Source organism: Lontra canadensis, unplaced genomic scaffold (genome assembly GCF_010015895.1).
Source record: "Lontra canadensis isolate GAN:19392208 unplaced genomic scaffold, GSC_riverotter_1.0 scaffold1, whole genome shotgun sequence".
Lineage (NCBI taxonomy): Eukaryota > Metazoa > Chordata > Mammalia > Carnivora > Mustelidae > Lontra > Lontra canadensis.
The window spans coordinates 64,855,410-64,873,920 of record NW_022630995.1 but is presented as its reverse complement, the minus strand read 5'-3'; the positions used below and the strand labels follow the sequence as shown (position 1 = coordinate 64,873,920).

Here is an 18,511-nt window from a genome sequence, read left to right as displayed (position 1 = left end):
GAGCCAGGCTGATGTGGCCCTGGTTCCCAGTGTCAAGCCAATGACGGCCTTATTCCTCTGTTCACCTAGCCGACAGGGTGCCCCCTCTGCGTGGGGCTCCGAGTCTGGCTTGGGATGCGACCCCGATCCCTAGGACTGATGAAGCCCCACAGTCGGCGGGGGGTGTGCCAGGGTCCTGGCTCCTGCGTCACCCGTGGTATGCCCACGTGCTGTGTCATCTGTGTTGGCTGTAACAGCAGGACATGCCAATGACACTTTAAAAAATCCGACACTAGACAAGGAACATCTTTACAGATCACCATAAATCCATGGGAGGATTTCAGACAGGCTGATGGCTGGTCTTTGAGGCCCTCTGTGCCCGGTGCTGGGCCACGGGCTAGACCAGCACAGGACACCTCGTGCACCTGTCCTAGGGGGTGCCCAGAGGACGGTGCCCTGAGGGCCTGAGGGCCAAGCCTCCTGAGCCCCCTCTGGGCCACCCGGCTTCCCTCCCCCTATTTACAGAATTCAGATGAAGGAGCCCAACACGGGAATCTGTAGACAGACTATGTGTCCCACCTGGAGCCCGGCGGGGAGGCCAGCGGGGGGTGGCTGGCACCCGCAGACACCTGCTCAGAGAAAGCACGAGAATGCCTCTCAGGCTCCAATGAAGCCTCTGCCACAAGCTTGCGGAGGGGCCTGAATGCCAGTCACTAAGCCCCCTGCCTCAGTTTACCTTTGTTTTAAAATGAAGAGCTTCAGAAGATCTTTGTAAGAGCCTTGCCCCGGGGGTTTTCGAGGGCATTAAATGTGCTTTTAGAAGAATGGCCGTCACAGTTACTTACCGAGTTTAATTTAGGTGGAGGAAGCCGAGCGGCGCAGAAGCGGCGCTTGGCTCCCGGGTCTCCCAGCTTCCAGACTCCAGGCCCGGCCCTGGAGAGCCAGCAGCCTGCTGGGGCCCAGTTCCAGGGCTGGTGAATCGGGGATTCTCAGCCCACCAAAGCCTCTCCCGTCTTCCACGAGGATCCAGCTCGCCTGTCTCCTTGGGGCTGGCGGGGAGCGGGTGGAGAAGAAAGGCTTGAAACCGTATCCTCCATCAGCTTGGGGTCAGGGGATCAGACCCCCACGTTTTCTCCACCGTCAAAACCCCTGTAGGATTTCGTTGAAGTTCAGTTTCACATCATGTGGCTGAACATTTGGAACTTTTTAAACGGAAATTGTAGAAAAAATGAAAAGTATTTTCGTCTCGGAACACAATACCTTCCTGGCAGGGAGCCACGGGGGGAAAGCTCCGCGCTGGAGAAAAAAGTGGTCATAATTGTCAATCTGGATTAATCCGGGCGTTCTTCCGTTTAACCTCGTGTGGGGCTGAGCAGGCTAATCAGGGCGCAGAAGACACTGTCTTTTGTAACTGTACCGAGGCTTCAGTCTTACACATGAGCTAATTTTCCGATCACATTTCCTCAATTATAAGCTCGGTTTAATGGAGCCCCGAACAAAACGGAACCAGGAGGCAACGGTGAGCGGCCCGGGCAGAGCGTGCCAAGGATCTGCGGCGGAAATGCCAGGGCTTATCCTCAGTGGCTTAGCGGGTGATAGGTCTCTGCGGACCCGGCGGCAGGGGAAGAATTCAGTTAGCGGCTGGGGAGGGAGGGGGCTGGGGCGGCCCTGGCTCCATCATTCCTGGACCTTCTGTCAGAGAGGCGGCTGGTATCCCCTCAGCGCAGATCCCACAGAACAGGCACGCAGACATAATGGAGCTGGGTCTTCTGGCAGAAGCACCTCCTGTCCCGCCCGGCCCGGCCTGCACCTGCAGGGTGGATGACGTCCTGCCGGCCCTGCCTTCTGGGCTGAGGGGGAAGGTGGGGTAAAGGGGTAAAGGGTCCCTTGCTGGCCTGATGCCAGCCATGGAACTGGTGGAGGCCCTGCCTTGATGATAGTCCCACTCCAATCCAGGCCCCCCAACCCCATTTTCTCTCCCTGTGCCCTATTTCCCCCAGACTGTCACCCTCCTGGCCACCAGCCCTCTCGTTGCAGACCTGGGGCCAGACCCTGTCTTCCCCATGCGGCTATCAGGCCCGTGGCCTCCCCTGGGGGCCCTTGTAGACTCTGGCCCACCAGAGGGCCAGAAACAGGCAGAGGGGAGGGCTCTAGGCTGGCTGGTTGGATGTCCTATATTTATACCAGAGGCAGAGGATTGAGTCCCAGGCAGGGTACCAGCCCTGAGGGCCGGATGGTCTTGCTATGTGACCCAGTGCCTCACCTGCAGTGGGAGAGACTGGACAAGGGGACCCCTGCAGGCCTGCCCCTTGCTCACCCTCTCCCTAGGCTGGGAGCCTGCTCCATCCACAGCGCAGTAGCCTCTGGCAGAACTGGCCTGTCATGCCGGGCTCAGAGCGTCTTAGGGAAGCTCCGAGGGGCCCTGGGCAAGGGCGGCCATGCTTGGCGTTCTCCAGTCGGCAAGCGCTTCCTTCCCTGGCTGAGCCTGATGGCACCAGCCTTGGTATCCGACGGTACCTGATGTATGTGCGGGTTGGCAGAACCAAGCAGGCCTGGGGGCGACCCCTTCATTTCACCAGCTTTCCGGCGGACCCTGTTTAGCAGAAGCCTCTGGTCCATCCCCACATCCCCCTCCTCCACCGTGTTCTAGGCACTGGGCCATGAAAACGGATTGGGCATCAGTCTTGTGCTCGGAGACCACAGGGTCTGCTGGTCAGCTGGTTGCAGCTCAAAGGCTTGGTGCATCCAGGAGGCTTCCTGGAGGTGATGTTGCTTCAGACATTGTAATGTTTAATAAGAGTTTGCTATAGGGACAAGGTCCTGGGAGTGATGGAAACAGAACAGGAATATCAAGCTGGTGTGGCCTCAGGGACCACTGGGAATCCAGAGGTGTGTCTGCAGAGGTCTGCCGGGACCTTGAATCCCCAGTTCAGAAAGGAGAATTTGTCCAACAGGCAATGGATGCCTGTGCCAGATTTTGTGCGGTGGAGGAAGCCAAGTGCATGCCAGGTGGGACGCTCGAGAGCAGCAGGTGGAAGGAGACCTGGGGGTGAGTCCAGGACACGTGACCAGAGAGGAGGTCTTTGAGGATCTAGACACCAGGATGGCGGGGTCACAGGGGGCATGGAGGAGTGGACGGGCAGGAGGGGTTGTTCTGGGGGACTTGAGACCTGTTGGGTGGGCAGCAAGGGTGACCTCCGTATTCCTGGTCTGGATGACCTGATGAATTCGGCATGGAGGCTGCAGGAACAAGTCGAAGGGATTGTCAGAAATGTTCCACGTCCTGAAGTGGACTGCCAAACCCCTGCAGAGTTCTGCAAAGGTGAGAACGCACATTCTGACGTCCTCCCGGGCGCACAAGCCACTTGGTTGCTTCTGGAAACCCGTCAGATGTTTGCAACCAAAGCCCCTGCTCCCCAGGGCCCCCAGTGTCCCTGTACCCCACCAGCACCCCTCACCAGTCTAGGGAGAGCTCTGTAAATTGGAGGCCAGGTCTCCACTCCACCCCACCCCCCCAAACTGTGCCTGGCAGGGCTGCTGAAGGCAATGATTAATGAACAGCTCTGTCCTCAAAGCTCTCCGGGTGAGCACAGGGGCGCTCATCTCTGCAGACCAACCGGCCAGAACATGAAAGGTGGACCCTTAATGTTTCCTTTTCATCTCAGCTCCCAAGCTCAGATTTCCAAACCTGTGCCCACCGCTGTTCTGTGTCTGGCCCAGGGAACGGCGGGCACCCACTGTCTCTGTTCCCTCCCCACGCGCGTGCCCAGGGCGTAAGGAGCCGGATGCTCAAGAACAGCCAGCAGGAAGGAGGCAGCCTGACACCACGCCTGTTCCCCCTAGAACCTACACACGCTTTTTGAGGTTTCTATTTTTGTCTTACTTGCTCTATTTCACTGAGTGTGTTGTCTCATTTTGTGTTCAGTCACTTTGAAAAGAGGGAATAAATAAAAAATAGCCACATCAGTAAGGTCAGCGTTCTTGTGGTGACTCTTTCTCCTTAGATTAGGAGGTAGACTCCCCTCCTCCCCATGGAGCTCTGGGGCGGGCAGGATGTCCTGGGTCTACAGAGCTGTATGTGTGCCCCTCCACCCCGTCCTTCCTGTCACTTCCTCCTTCAGTTCCTCTTCTCTCTCCATCACCTTGCTCGGAGACTGCTCCTCCCAATGCCCATCCCTGACTGCCAGCGCTGGGTGTGGACGATGGGGGCAAAAATGAGCCACCTTCTCTACCCTTGTCCAGCTCCATCTCCTGCTTTGCCATGGGACTTTGCAGCTCCTGCCCTCTGCTGGTGGAGTCCAGTTTCCCACCGCCCAGCCAGGAGGCCAGGACTTATTTGGGCCAAATGGATAGGTTTAAGTGGTTAACATTTCCCTTTATGATTTGCATTTTTTGGGGGTTCTGTATTGAAAGAGTCCTCCCTACTCTGGGGTCATAAAGGTGTTATTTGATATTTTCTTCTTAAAGTTTTATGGTTCTCTTCACATTTGTGTCTTTTATCTATCAGAGACCAACCTTTGTATACGGTGTGAGGTAGGGATTTGATATCTTCTCTGTGTGGCAATTTCTCCATCATAGTCAGCAGCTCCGTTGAATGACCTGTCCTTACTTTGCTGGTTTGTATTTCTGCCTCTTTCAGGTTTCTGTACATTATTTCTGAGCTTCCTGGTTTGTCTTGTCTATGTGTCTCAACTTGACCTGTTCCCACACTTTTGTGTTTACTATAAATGCAAGGTAACTCATTACGATGTTTTATTTCCTAAAACTTTTGAAGTTAGGGGCATCTAGGTGGCTCATTTGGTTGAGTGTCTACCTTCAGTTCAGGTCATGACCACAGGGTCTTGGATCATGCTCTCCGTTGGGCTCCCTACTCAGCAGGGAGCCTACTTCTCCTCCTCCCTCTGTCTCTCCCTCTGGCTCGTGCTCTCGCTCTCTTTCTCTGTCAAATAAATAAATAAAATCTTTAAAGAAAAAAATTCTTGAAGTTATTTTAGCCCATTTCTCCTCCATTATCCTTTTATCCAAACTATTCAAGTCTCATGGGAACACATTTGCTAGAATTTTTTGTTCATAGTTCATTGATTCTATAGGCTAATTTAGAGTTGTTATCTTTATGATATGAGTCTTCATATCCATTAATATGATATATTTCATAACTTTTCAAGAAACATCTTGCACAGTTCTAAAGATTATAGTTTTAGTTGCTTAAAATTGGGATCTTTTCTCAATTTTTTAAATCGGTTATTAATGGCATCTAGGAATTCCATTGCTTTTGTATCCAGCAATCATGCTGATTATTAGTTATATCTGTATAATTATTTGTACTACTTATACCACTTTGTCCATAGGTTATCCTGGACTTCCTATGTGGACAGAGTATTTTCCAATGTTTGCCTCTTGATTTTTTTTCCTGTCCTATTGTATTGTCTAGATCCATCAGACAATTTTGAACATAAGTGACAATGAGGACGTCCAAGCCTTAACCCTGACTTTGATTAGGATACTTGGGAAATGTAATGACTAAGTATAATGTTTTCTCTATTTTTTGATAAATAGTTTTTATCAAGTGTGATAGAATCTATAAACTGCCCCTTTTTACCCACTTGCCCCTTAGTTTTCCCTTCTAGTAATACTCCCTTGGGTTTTAGCAGGGCACAGACGAAAACTGTATTTCTCAGTCTTGGTGTGGCCATGGGACTGAGTGTCATCAATGGATCTTGGAAGAAGTAATGTGATGATTCCATAACACCTTCCCTCTTTCCCCTTCTGTGGAAGTGATGATGGTGATGGTAATCCACTTTGACCAAGTAGGTGAGGACAGCATGCTAGGGTGTGTGAACATTGAGATGGGTGGAGCCAGTGTCCCTGGGTGAGCTCAGGGAGCAGAGCCACCTGCCTGGCCAGGACCCCTGCTTTCCTTGCATTGTGACACATCACACAAACAAACTCCCATCTGGTCCCAATACCGTTTGGGACTTCTGGCTTAGTAGTTTAGCCCATATCTTGTCTAAATTTATCCAAATAAAGAAATTTTATTCTGTTCATGGTTTATCTAGAATTTTGAAAATGAGATCGTCAGTGGAGATGGAGCTGCATCGGGTGTTGGTTTGGCTTCTGGAAAGATGCCACCCTTCTCTTTCCATCTCTTATGCGCCATTGCTTGCTAGCACGCTTTTGAACTGAGAACCCTCCTTGTGTTTACAAGACACAATAAAAGGTGCTGTAGTCATCTGAGTATACCTCTAGATTTGATTTGCCAGTCTTTTCCTTAAGATTTTTTTTTGCGTTTATATAGTTTTAAGAATATTTATTTATTTATTTGAGAGAGAGAGAGAGAGATTGTGTGGGTTCATGAGTGGGAGGAGGGACAGAGGGAGAGAATCTCAAGCAGACTCCCTCCTGAATGTGGAGCCCGACGCAGGGCTTGATCTCACGACCCCGAGATCATGACCTGAGCTGAATCCAAGAGTTGGATGTTTAATGGACGGAGCCACCCAGGTGTTCCTGCGTCTATATTTTTAATGGATATTGATGTAATATTTTCTTTTCATGAAATGTCATTTAGCTTTAAGCTGTAGGTCATATTAGCCTCATGAAATGAGTGAATGTCTCATTTCCCCCTATTCTATGAAGCAGAGTGCACAAAATGAAGATTGTCTATTCCTGGAAGGTCTGGTAAGTCTTGACGTAATCCGATCTAGGCCCATGGCTGCCTTGGCTTTGGAGGTGTGCGTTTCTGCTAATCAGTTCACGTCTGCATGGGTTATCCGTGTGCTCTTGTCTGCTGTTTCACCTTGAGCTGATTTTGGTGGTTGATTTTTCTTCACGGTGATTGTGCATTGTGCTTGCATGGAAGAATTGTTGGCACAAAGTTGATCACATTACTCTTTCACAGTTTCTAAACCTGCCCTGTACTCTGTGAAATTTGTGGAGGCTTATTTTTGGACCTGTAGGTCGTTGAGGTCGTAAGCATCTTATGTGTGTTGGAAAGAGCATCTGAGCTCTCCTGCAGAAGAGGGTGTCACTGTGGAGACTGTTTTTCATCATATCCATTCCTGGGCAGCACAAGGCACTTTTAAACCTTATGTGTGGTTCCTAACAGCCCTGGGAGGACAGCCAGGCAGAGAGTATATATGGCTTATTTTACGAGGGAGGGGACTTCATCTCAGAGAAGGAAAGGTGAGTGCCCGAAGTCACACAGCTCTGATGTGACAGGTACCTGGGGAGGAATGTAACTCGTTCTGCCTGGGGTTCTGTGGGGTCCCCCATATAGTAGCTGGAAGGAACAGTGTGTCATGGTGTGGAACAGCATGAGACAGCATGGGGGCTTTGCCCGAGCTTGAGCATTGGGTTCTGGGACCTGATGGAGGCAGGAAGTCACAGCGACTGGTCACCCGCTGCCTATCCTCATGTATGTGAACCCTAGGCCCTTCACTGTGTCTAGGTTACACCTCCTCCAGCCCCCTCCCTTTAGGGAAGCTGTACCCTTTTCCATCGAAGGTCCCCAGTCAGTCCCACTTGGCCTGTCTCAGGTCCTCCCACTTCTTTTCCTAGAATCTAGGAAATGTTCACCTGTTATCACTCCCCCCACATTCCATGGTTTCCTGCCCCAGGGTCTCTGCTCCAGTGTCCTGCAGGGATCCGAGCATTCCTGGACCCCTTCTACATGGATGATTACTGGCCCATGCCTTGGTCTTGCTCCTGGCTCCTGTGTCTATCCTGCTCTCCCACCTTCTTCTGGACCACCCTTTGTCTTCTCGCTGGTTCCCGGGCCTCCAACCCAGAGAGCTGTTTCTAACACATCTGGCCCTCCCCTCCCTGGTTCATCCCCTTGGTGCTTCCCCACTGCTCTGTTCAGACCCAACCCTTCACCACTGGGAGGCCAGCATGCAGTCACGACAAATGATTTGTCATCTCACCAGCCCCTGTGCCAAAAAATGATTGCCCTTGCTGCTTCATGCCTGGAGTTCCTTCCCCCTTCTCTGATGTCTGGCTACTGCTACCCACCCTTGGAGATGTGACTTCAGGTCACCTCCTCTGGGCAGCCTTCCTTGGTGTCCAGGTGGGGTGAGGGTCACTCTGCCTTCCCATAGCACCTGGGTCCTCCCTTGGTCCTGGTTTTCATGGCTCAGATGATGTGGTCACTGCTGTGTCCCTCATCCTTGGGAACAGTGCCTGCTTTAAATCTCAGACCCATCTCCCATCGTGGCTCTAGCTCCCAGACCTGCTGTCTGTGCCCGCTGACCCTTGGCTGTCGTCTCGCACGAGGCTGGGCAAGCACTCCAGGTGGGGCAGGAAGTGACATCACCTTTCGTCTCTTTCCCGGATGGAGGGCTCCTGCCTGCTGACCAAGGTCAAGGCCCTTTCCAACGGCCCTTCATTAGTGAGTGGGCATCTTGCTGAGTCAGCCGGGACCTCTTCACAGCCCCTGTTCAGGGTCACTAGGTCCCTGGAGAATGTGGCCGAGGGCGGCCAGCCAACAACAGGGGCCATTGTCCTCGTCTGCTGCGGGTGGGGTTGGATCAGGCCCATCTGGACAGGGCAGGGGGCATGACCTCAGCTGCTCTGGAGAGGACCTGCTAAGACTCCGGGCTCAGGCAGGCCAGAGAGGGGGCCTACAGATGGCGTTGCCCAGAGCCATGCAGGGCCCTCCAGGGAACAGTTTTGGGGTCCGAGGGAGCAGCTCCATCCCTTCCAACCCTCCTTGCTACCCTCAGGCCCCCAGAAGGGAATCTTCTACAGCAGCCCTCAGGAGGAAGGAGCATGTCTCCACTGATGGGGGCCTTGTGCCTTCCACAAGGGCCCCTCGACTGGAACACTGAGCTCAGCCTCCCATGATTTCTCCCTCCAGACCCCACGTCTCCAGGTGCATCCATCTCCCCTCCATCCCAGGTCCCTGTGGGTTCCTGCTCCTGCTCTCAGAACCAGGTCTGCACAGGTCCCCATGTTAGCTGGGTGGCTGGCACTGTCCCTAGGAGCTGTAGGACCGGGCCCTGGAGCCACTCACTCAGGATCACCCAGGACATGGGTGCTGGCACCAGAAGCAGGAGCAACCCCACTTTCTGAGCACCCCTCCCACCCCGCCTGCAACCCGCAGAACTGATGCACTTCTGAGTCTTCAGGGGCTTGGAGGCCGCTGTCCTTGTCACTGATACCACCATGCTGGCTTCACATACTTTGTCTGTTTCAGGAAATAAAACTTTACAGACACAGCTGAGGTCCCCTCTCCCTCCCCACAGATGGTCACCTCTTCAAGGTCACCCCCACCCTACAGATGCAGGTCAAATGCTTTGGCTGCGTGTGGAAAGGTGTGTGTGGTGTGGACAGTGGGTGTCCTTGGTTTGGGTGTTTAAGACGTTAGCCCTCGTGCTGGTGGCCGGCTCCCAGCACCCTGTTCCCTGCTCTGCCAGGCCTGGGCTCGCCGCTCTGACCGAGGTCCATGCGCCCCCACGGCCAGGCCTTTACATAGGCCGTCCCTGCCCCAGCTCGCCTGCCTGGGAACTCCTAGTCTGTAAGGTGGCAGGAACACTCCTGTCAGGGGCATCGGCTCTGGGTCAAAGAGATTGTCGGGGTCACCTTGCCAGGTCGCTGCATTACCTGAGGATGAGCTTCCCTCCCCAGAGGTCCAGGGCTTGGGCCCCCAACTCTGGTCTCTGCCACAGCTCCCAGGACGTTCTGATCATCAGGAGGTTGGGGATCCCCTGTCTGCGGAAACTCTGGGTGCGGTGCTCCACCGTCCTGGCCAGGGACCGTCCTCCTTGTGTGACCTCCTGTGGACGTAGAGGCTCACTTCCGCATCCCGGGAAGGGAAGCTAGGCCCAGGTGCCCTGGGTGAGCCCGTCAGCCTCCGGCCATGTCAGAGACCATGCCCATGCCCCCCGCATACACGTGCAGAGAAAGCCACCCAGCCCCGCCACCCAGATCCAACAATCCACACGGAAGCCCGGATTTCCGGCTCAAACGAGTTAAGAGATGTCTGGGGCTCTGGCTGCTCCGGAAAAGCCACTAATTAAGATGTCTCTTGTCTTGGTGCCCCAGACCTCTGTCCCATGGCTGATCAGGTTACAGCGAGTGACAGCTCGAAGGTGCTGCCTCTGGGAGGCTGGGGGTGAGTAGGGAGAACAGATTGCTCTGTGACCTGGGGCTGCCTTGCTGTGCCTCTGGGGACAGGCCTGGGGCAGGCAGGATAACTGGAGGCCCCCATAGCACGGACATCTGCCTGGAGGGAGCTCTCACGTGGATCGGCCAGGCTCCGGTGCACATGGCAGGTCCGCCTTATACATTGGCTAGGCGCCGGCTGGCCAGCAGCCATCACTCGGCCGTGGGGATTGTCTAGCGACTCTGGGGGTCAACAGGTTGAGGCTGTCTTTCTGTCCTCTTCTGCAATCCGCAGGCCTACTGTGCACCCTGTCCTGTGCTGCGCAGCTGGGGCTGGGCACACGGGTGGCATGGTCCCTGAGCTGGACTGCACTCCTGCGTGGGGGTAGGTGACTCACCCCCCACACAGTATCCAGTAAGAAATAACCCCCAAAAGGCACAATCATGCTCCCAGGAAAGACCTCAACTCCTGGGCAGGCCAACCAATGCAGCTGGACAGACTGGGTTCAAATCCACACTCCTCTGCCTTCCATGTAGACGGCCCCTTCACCTTTCTGAACCATGGCTCCTGGTCTGTGAGGTGGGGGTTGTCACACTGCCATGAAGGGCTGCCATGAGCATGAGTGGGGAGAGTGTGGGCGGGAAGGACCAAAGATGTCCCGGTATTAGTCTTCAGCATCTTCCCCCCAGAACCTTTCCTCCACCGCCCATATGGGGGCTGGTTTCCTTGCATAGATGGGAATCTGAGCCTCAGAGACCTCGAGGTGGCCAAAGTCACAGTGGAGATGGGGGCAGGGCCTCTGGGAGCAGCTGGGTCTGCAGGCTCAGCAAACCCTCGCTGGACCCAGAAAGGCAGGCCAATTCACCCATTCTTCACATATAGGGTCAGATGACACAAAGAGGACACCTTGCCTGTGCACGGTTCATGGCCAGTGCAGGACAGGGCAGGGGTGAGATGGAGGCCTGGCTGACCCCCATGCTCTCCACTCATGCATTCAACCCAAATCCAGTCCTGAGCCAGATGCTGGCACGAGCTGTTCCAATAAGGGTGAGTGGGGGAGGTGACAAGGCAGACTCTACTCACAGAGATGAGGCGGGTGAAGGGTCTAGAGCACCAGGTAGGAGCGGGTGGACTTTGGTGTTGGGGGAGGGGAGGGGTGTAGGGGCTGGCCCGAGACTAGCTTCCCAGCCTGGGAAGTGCCCTGGAGCTTCAGATGCTGAGTGTGTGACCCCAAGGTGAGCAGATAGGCGGGATGGGGCCAGCACCAGGACCCAGGAGGTCACCTTGGAAGAGGAGGGGAGTGGGAACTGGAGATCTGGAGCAGCAGGAAGATGGTGGGGGTGGGATGGGAGGTGTGCCTGGGGAGTGAGTGCTGAAGAGTGGGTGATAAAGGCGGTGACACTTCCATCAAGGGTGAGGACAAAAGGAATAAATGCCTCCATCAAGGAGAAGGGCTGCTACCTGGGACCAGGGGCTCTTCTGTGTGACCCAGGCTCCTCTCAGCCTGGAGGTTGCAGAGTCACCCCATCTTGTGTATAATGAAGGCTCAGGGTCCAGACGTGAGTATTAGTGAGTGAGAAGGAAGGTGAGTCACCTCTCTGAGCATCCCTTCTGCCACTTTTTGTTGGATTTAAGCAAGCTCTGAGCCTGTACAGATTCTGGGAGGGACATAGGTCTCCACCTCTCTACCTGAGAGGCCTGAACGTGTTTTGAAGCTCCTGTCTGTCCTCTGACCTTGAATTATTTATGTTCTTCCCATGTGCAAATCCCACTCACCTCCTTCCACAACCCCCTGTCTCCCCTGTCATGGGTTCAGAGCCAGGGTCTCATGGTGTTCATCAGCCCCAGGAGTGGGAGAGGCCTCACCTTGTGGTTCTGGCTCCCTTTCCATCTGAAGGCTAAATTAAAGAGACAATCTCCTGTAACCTCCAACAGGAGGCATTCAAACAGTGTGGTACCAGGAGGGAGCCCAGGGAGGCCACTGCTCAGAGCACTCCCAAAGACCTGTCCCACTCATCTTCACTGGGGGTTGTTCTCCATGGCTGTTGGCTCCCCTCTGGGTGGTCCCCTGTCACCAGGAGAAGTGGCCTGTGTTTGCAATTAGGTGACCTTACCAGCCTGATTCTTGCCTGTAGTAGTTTAGGGTGCAAGGGCTTCTTGGGGTTTTCTTGCCAGCTCCATCCCTCATCATCCAAGCTGCTGTGTTTCAACAGTGAAATCCTCTTTCAGACCTTGTGGGTTTCCTATGGTGGTTACTGACATTCAGTCTGTTAGACCAGAGAAACAGCCACCACACATTCCTGTAAGAGCAGCTCTTCTCTGTCTTAAGATTCTTGAAGACTGTTCAAGCAAGAGGGTCAGGGGACACCTAGTAAGTTCTGGAAAGGGTTTTTATCTGTGAGCATCTCCTTTAGATCTTTCTGAGCACTTAACAAAGGATCTTGCAACCCCATTCTGGATTTGATCTCTCTAAAGCCATTTTATTTTATATTTTAAAAAATATTTTATTTATTTATGTATTTGACAGAGTTGACAAGTAGGCAGAGAAGCAGGCAGAGAGAGAGAGGAGGAAGCAGGCTCCCCGCTGAGCAGAGAGCCTGACGTGGGGCTCGATCCCAGAACCCTGGGACCATGACCCGAGCCAAAGGCAGAGGCCTTAACCCACTGAGCCACCCAGGTGCCCCTCTAAAGCCATTTTAAAACTTAATGCATTTTAAAATTTGAAGACATTTTCAAATGTGGACAGACTGGGAATGAGAAACTCTTCTTTTTTCAAATTCAGCAAGTCCTGGCTCCTTTACGTTTTCTCAAAATTTTTCTTAAAAATTGAACAGCTGGCAAGTCACCTCTCATCTCTCTCCTCTTACATTTTATCATAAACAGCAGAAGAAGAGAGGTGGTACTTTTGATGTTTTTCCTGGAAATCTTCATTAGACCAAGGGTCAGCAAATTATAGCCCAGGAGCCAAATCCAGCCGGCTGCCTGTTTTGTAAACAGAGTGTTATTGGAATGCAGCTACGCCTGTCTTTTCATGCCTTGTTGGCGACTGCTACAGACCTGAGAAGTGGTAGCAGACACGTCTGGTCCTCAGCACCTTACATATTTACCATGTGGCCCCTACAGATTCTGGCTGCAAGATTACTGGGTTACTGGGTGCCTTGTCTATTCTTGTGGCTGGTGGCAGCTGCTCTCCTTGGGTCACAGCAGAGCACAGCTCCTTCTTCCCCAGAGCATTTTCTCACTCTTTCTTTGGCTTCATGGGCAGTCTCTGGAAGGCCTCTTTACTTCCTGCTCCAGCCCAGGACCAGACCTAATGCTCTGGATTTGTTAGGGCATCCAATCTCTGTCCTGTTCCCACATAACGAACCACCCCAAAAGTAGGGACATGAAACAATCTTTTTGGAAAGACCCCGTGCAGGTGGCCCGTCTTCTTCTCCACCAAGTTGGGGGCTTCTGTCTTGAGGATCTGAATGACTCAGTGGCTGGGGGCTGGGATTCTCTGAAGACTTGTGGCCCCTGTGGTTGGTGCCTGGGCTGCAAAGACCAGGGCTGTTGACCAGAGCTCTCAGGCCTGGTCTCTCCACATAGCTGTGCTTTCTCCCAGCATGGCTGCTGCAGGGAATGGAACAACCTTCATGCAGGTCAGGGCTCTTGGTACGTGCATTCTGGTGAGCAAGGTGAGAGTATCATCATCACACAGCCAGATTCAAGGTACGTGTGTGTGTGTGTGTGTGTGTGTGTGTGTGTATGCACGCGTGTGTGAGTGTGTGGTCTATGACTCTGCCTCTCGATGCCAGGAGGTCCAAGAATTCACAGGCAGATTTAAAGCTGTCTGTGAAAGCTGTTTAAAGCCCGATTCCCTTGTCTGTAAAATTCAGATAGTAATTCCTACCTTGTGAGCACAGGACCTAGGGCTCACTAAATGCTCTGTGACTATTGGCTGTTATCCGCGTGATCATCCCAACATATGGTGGCAACACGTACCCATATTTGGTGTCTGTCACCGGGCCTGTCTGGCTAAAATGGGACCACATGCTCAAAGAGGTTGAAGCCACAGGAAACTGCTTTCCTGTATCCTTGCCGCACACCTGGCATGTGCCAGGACTGATGAGAGCTGTCCCTGGGGGGTTGCTGCTCTTGTCTCCCCATCTTATTATGGGAGAGGTGCTGGTGGGTCTGCAGGCAGGATGGAACCCCGAGGAGTGGAGCCAGGCACACATGCCCCATCCCGGGCCTGCTGGTGACTCATTCAGCTGCTCATCACCTGTGCATTCCAGTCTGTTCTCTGGAGGCCTACAACGTGCCAGTTCTCTCCTGCTGAGTGAGCAGACCAGCCAGGCCTTGCCCACATGGGGCTTCCCTTCTGGGGTTTTCACAGTAGAACATACCATTGCTTTGGGCTCTCTGTCCACTTTCCTGGAAGCCAGCCAACCAAGCCGCTGCTGTGCTAAGGTGCGTCCGTAGCCTTCCAGGAGACCGTATCTACTTCCCACCCGCTGACTGTGGCTCAGGGGCAGATGGGCTTGAGCAGCAGTTTGGAAAGCTTTCCAGGCTTTTCTCTAGCCTTCTGGCCCTTTTTACCCAGCGCCAGAAAAGCATGGCCCAAACTGGGCTTGTTGGTTCAGCCTGGGTCCCTGGAAAGTGTCCTCATAGCTGAGCCACTGAGAAAGAGAAGTCAGCGTTCGAGCATTTACAGCTTCGAGCTGTGAAATCCAGGAGGTGGTTGTTACCAGTCAAAGCTGACAGATACAGTCTGGCTGACAATCCTGGGCGTCCATCGACAGGTGCGTGGTTAATGGTGAGTCAACATTGACCTAGAACCAGAGTTGCACATGGTCAGCAAACCAGTATTTCATACCATCAAAGAGTCAAATGACACTTCAGCTGTCACAACCTGAAGCAGGTGAGCAGACCCCAGCCTGTTCTCCTCAATTCTCTAGTCTGCTCTGTTATTTCATTTTCCTCACCCCCACACCTAACTTTTCCAAAAGAGGAATTAGAGGGCTTATAGCATGAGGCACATTAAACAAACACAATAAAATCCAAATAGAAGCCACAATACTAGCATAAAAGAGAATGCCCTTATTATATTGTAAAGGACCAACGCTGCTGAGATACTTAAGCTTTTCTGGACTTTTGAGCTTCCTGGTGGCCAAGGAGAAAATGAATTGTGATCAAGTTTGCAATCTTTACTATGGGAATGGGGCAAGTATAGGACTTTCTCCCAAAGCTCTGTCAAGTGCCCAGTTGTAAAACAGAATTTTCCCCGGGGGTTGCTGTCTGACCAGGGCGGAGTGGTGGAATGAGGCGACAAACCATAGTCTTCGGTAGTGTGGTTGCTTTGTTTTCCACCCGCGGCCAATGTGAGGTTGGGCTTCAAAGCCAGCTACTTACATCTCCAAGCTCAAGTGGAAACAAACCCTGGGATTATCTCTCCATTTGGGGTCAAAAGGCATGAATTTCAGCGGCAAAATGGTCCACGCTGCAATCTTTGTTTTCTGCATGAGCTGATAAACTCTGAGGCCAGGCCCACGGGGCCTCCCGCCGCATTGCCCATGAGCTTCGGTAAATCTTTTGACAGGAGTCATTGTCTGGGGCAGTGCCCCAAACGACTTCTCTAAACGGAGTTATTCATTTGGCTCTAATGGGAGGCCGGGCTGCCAGGCCCTGCTGATGGCCGTGATTTCACATTGAAGACCCATCTTGTCAGGGTATTTGTAGCCTGAATGTTGGCCGCAGGCGCAGCCAGCATTTGGGGTGCAGGCGGCAGGGCGGGGTGGGCTGACTCTTCTTAGGTCTGGGGTATGCACTGAGGGCCTAGGCTTCCTGAAGAGGAAGGCAGACAGCAGAGCCGCTGTGGCTCCCCCACACCCTCTCAGGAAAGGCTGCAACCAAGGCAGACCTGTGCTCTTTCTGAGTCAGGCAGATGCAGGTGGGGTCTCATCTGCTGAGCGTGACTTGAGGACCCTGACTTCACCCCTTTGGTCTTAGCGTTCTTGTCTGTAACATGCGATTGAGATCACCTGCTCCACGGGGGCCAGGGCAGGGGAGAGGGGAACAACTGGTAGGGTTCTGTCCCGGCACCAGGCACACAGCCAGGCCCATGGAGGCAGCCAGTAAAGGCTTGTCCCTTGGATAACTATGGGGAGCACACAGCTGCGAAGAGCCTGGCGTGGCTCCAGACCCCTGCGTGCTGACTCCACACACGGGGTGGGCGTATCGTGCAGATCGACACTGGCTCGGGGCTTGAGGGGGCAACAGCGGGAGGGCAGCCCCATCTCTGTCCCTGGAGTTGCCGCCACTTCTAGGGCACTCCCCTGTAGGTCATCTCTGGATCGGTCTCACCTGTTCTGGGTCTCACCTGCTTTGGGAACATGCGATTGCCCTCCCGTTCTTTGCCAGGTGCTGTTGGTGGGGGGACCTGCTTGTTTCTCTGCGTGGTGCAATGCAGTCCTGCTCACTGCCATTCGTGTTCCGTTGGGCGTGTAAACCACACTCCGGCTCTTGCACACCCACCTGTGCCAGGCTTCATGCCTGCCCTCCCAGCCCGCCCTTCCCTCCGCTGGCTCCCAGGTAGGGTCCCGAGGGGAGGCTGTGGGCAGCCAACAACCCCACCCTGGTTCCCTTGGGACTACCCACGTGTTAGCCACCAAAGTCCTGCGTCCTGGCAAACCCCTTGGTCCCAAGCAAACCCAGATGGGCAGCCCCTCTAGAACAGTGGACGTTGTCTCCCTAGAGGCTGAGTGGGCAGTCAAAGCGGGAGTGACACTGGGAGGACACGGTCCAGGGAGAGACTCCTGTGTGGATGCGTGGTCCTTCCAGCCCCCAGGCAAGGTCCACTGTCCCTGCAGGGCCTGGTTGCTCACCTGGGGGTGGGTTCCCTGCCCTGCCTTGCCTGGCCCTTCACGGCCCATGTGATGATAACAGGCCCCTGCCCCGCAGGTGTCCCAGGTGTGGCTGAGCCCTCTCGCCTAGGCTCACGGTTGGCACCTGCCTGGAGGCCCGGCCCCAGCTCCCATCTATCTGGGTCAGGGATGAGCAAACTACAGCTCCCAGGCCAAACCCCACCTGATGTCTGTTTTGTGCAACTGGCCTCTCGAGAATGGTTTTCCTGTTTTTCAAAGGTTGAAAAGAGAAAAAGCAAAAGAAGAAAGTTTTGTGGCTTGAAAATTTTAGATGAAATATCAGTTTCTGTGTCTACAAATAAAGTTTTATTGGAACACAGACATGCCCCTTCACTCAGCCACTGTCTCTGGCAACTTTCCTGATGCAAGGGTGGAGGGAGGCTGTGTGGCCCGAGAGAGAAGAATGCTGGCTCTCTGGCCCTTTGCCCACGATTTGCCAACTCCAGCTTGGTGCGTCATGGAAATAGTTTTGCTAATTATAGCTTTAAAAAAAATGGAATGCTTCACAGATTTGCATGGGTAGGGGCTATGCTAATTTTTTCTGTATGGTTCCAATTTTAGCATGTATGCTGCCAAAGTGAATGCTAATGCTTCTTTTAAAAAAAAAACCTATAAAATTGGCAACTCTAAAAACATGTTTTGTGTGTTTTAAAAAATTGTGATGAAATACATTTAGCACAGTCTTTATTGTTGAGTCATCTGTGTGGGCATCATTCAGTGACATTAGATGTGTTCCTGGTATGCACCCACCACTGCCATTTTTATCCGAACCTTTCTCATCACCCCTGTGATGGTGGATTTTATGTGTCAGTGTGACTGAGCCAGGGGTGCCCAGATGTTTGGTCAAACGTGATTCTTGGAGTTTCTGAGGGGGGGTGATTTTTGGATGAATCAACATTTGAGTTAGTAGAGTGTGTAAAACATTGTTTTCTCCATGTGGGTGGGCCACATCTCATCAGTCGAGGACCTGAACATAACAAAAGACGGACCCTTCCCAAGGGGAGGGAACTCTTCTGCCTGGTGGCATTTAAAGTGGGACATGGGGTCTTTCTGGTTCTACTGCAGCTCCTGGTCTTCGGGTTCCAACTGGGACATTAGCTCTGTAGACTGGGTTTGCCAGCTTGTGTGATCATGTTTGGAAATTCCTTACAATAAATATCTATATCTATATCTATATCTGCTTCTCTCCAGAGCTTACATATCTATCTTTAGTCTCAATATCTCCCATCGGTTCTGCTTCCCTGGAGAACCCTGCCCAGCCCAGCGCCCCCCCAATAAATTCTGCCCCACTGACTGTACCTCCCCCCAACCCTGCCCCGAAGTGAGCTCTGTTCTTTGGCTGATTTTTCTCTTGGCTCATTCAGGGGAGAAGCAATCTGACATTCATTTGGAGAATTCTGAAGTCCAGCTTTTAACTCCAAAGGATGCTGTTTTATAAGGTCTCTTCGTTTCAAGGAAGCTCCAGTTCTCACAAAAGCGGCGTGAGCACGTTCCTGTGAGCCATGGGGTGTGTGAGTCCACAGGGCCG

At 53.1% G+C, this 18,511-nt stretch overlaps 1 pseudogene; it reads right to left on the bottom strand.

Annotated features, from left to right (window-relative positions):
• Window positions 1-17,470: 17,470 nt before the first annotated feature.
• Window positions 17,471-17,566, bottom strand: LOC116871789 (annotated as a pseudogene).
• Window positions 17,567-18,511: the final 945 nt, after the last annotated feature.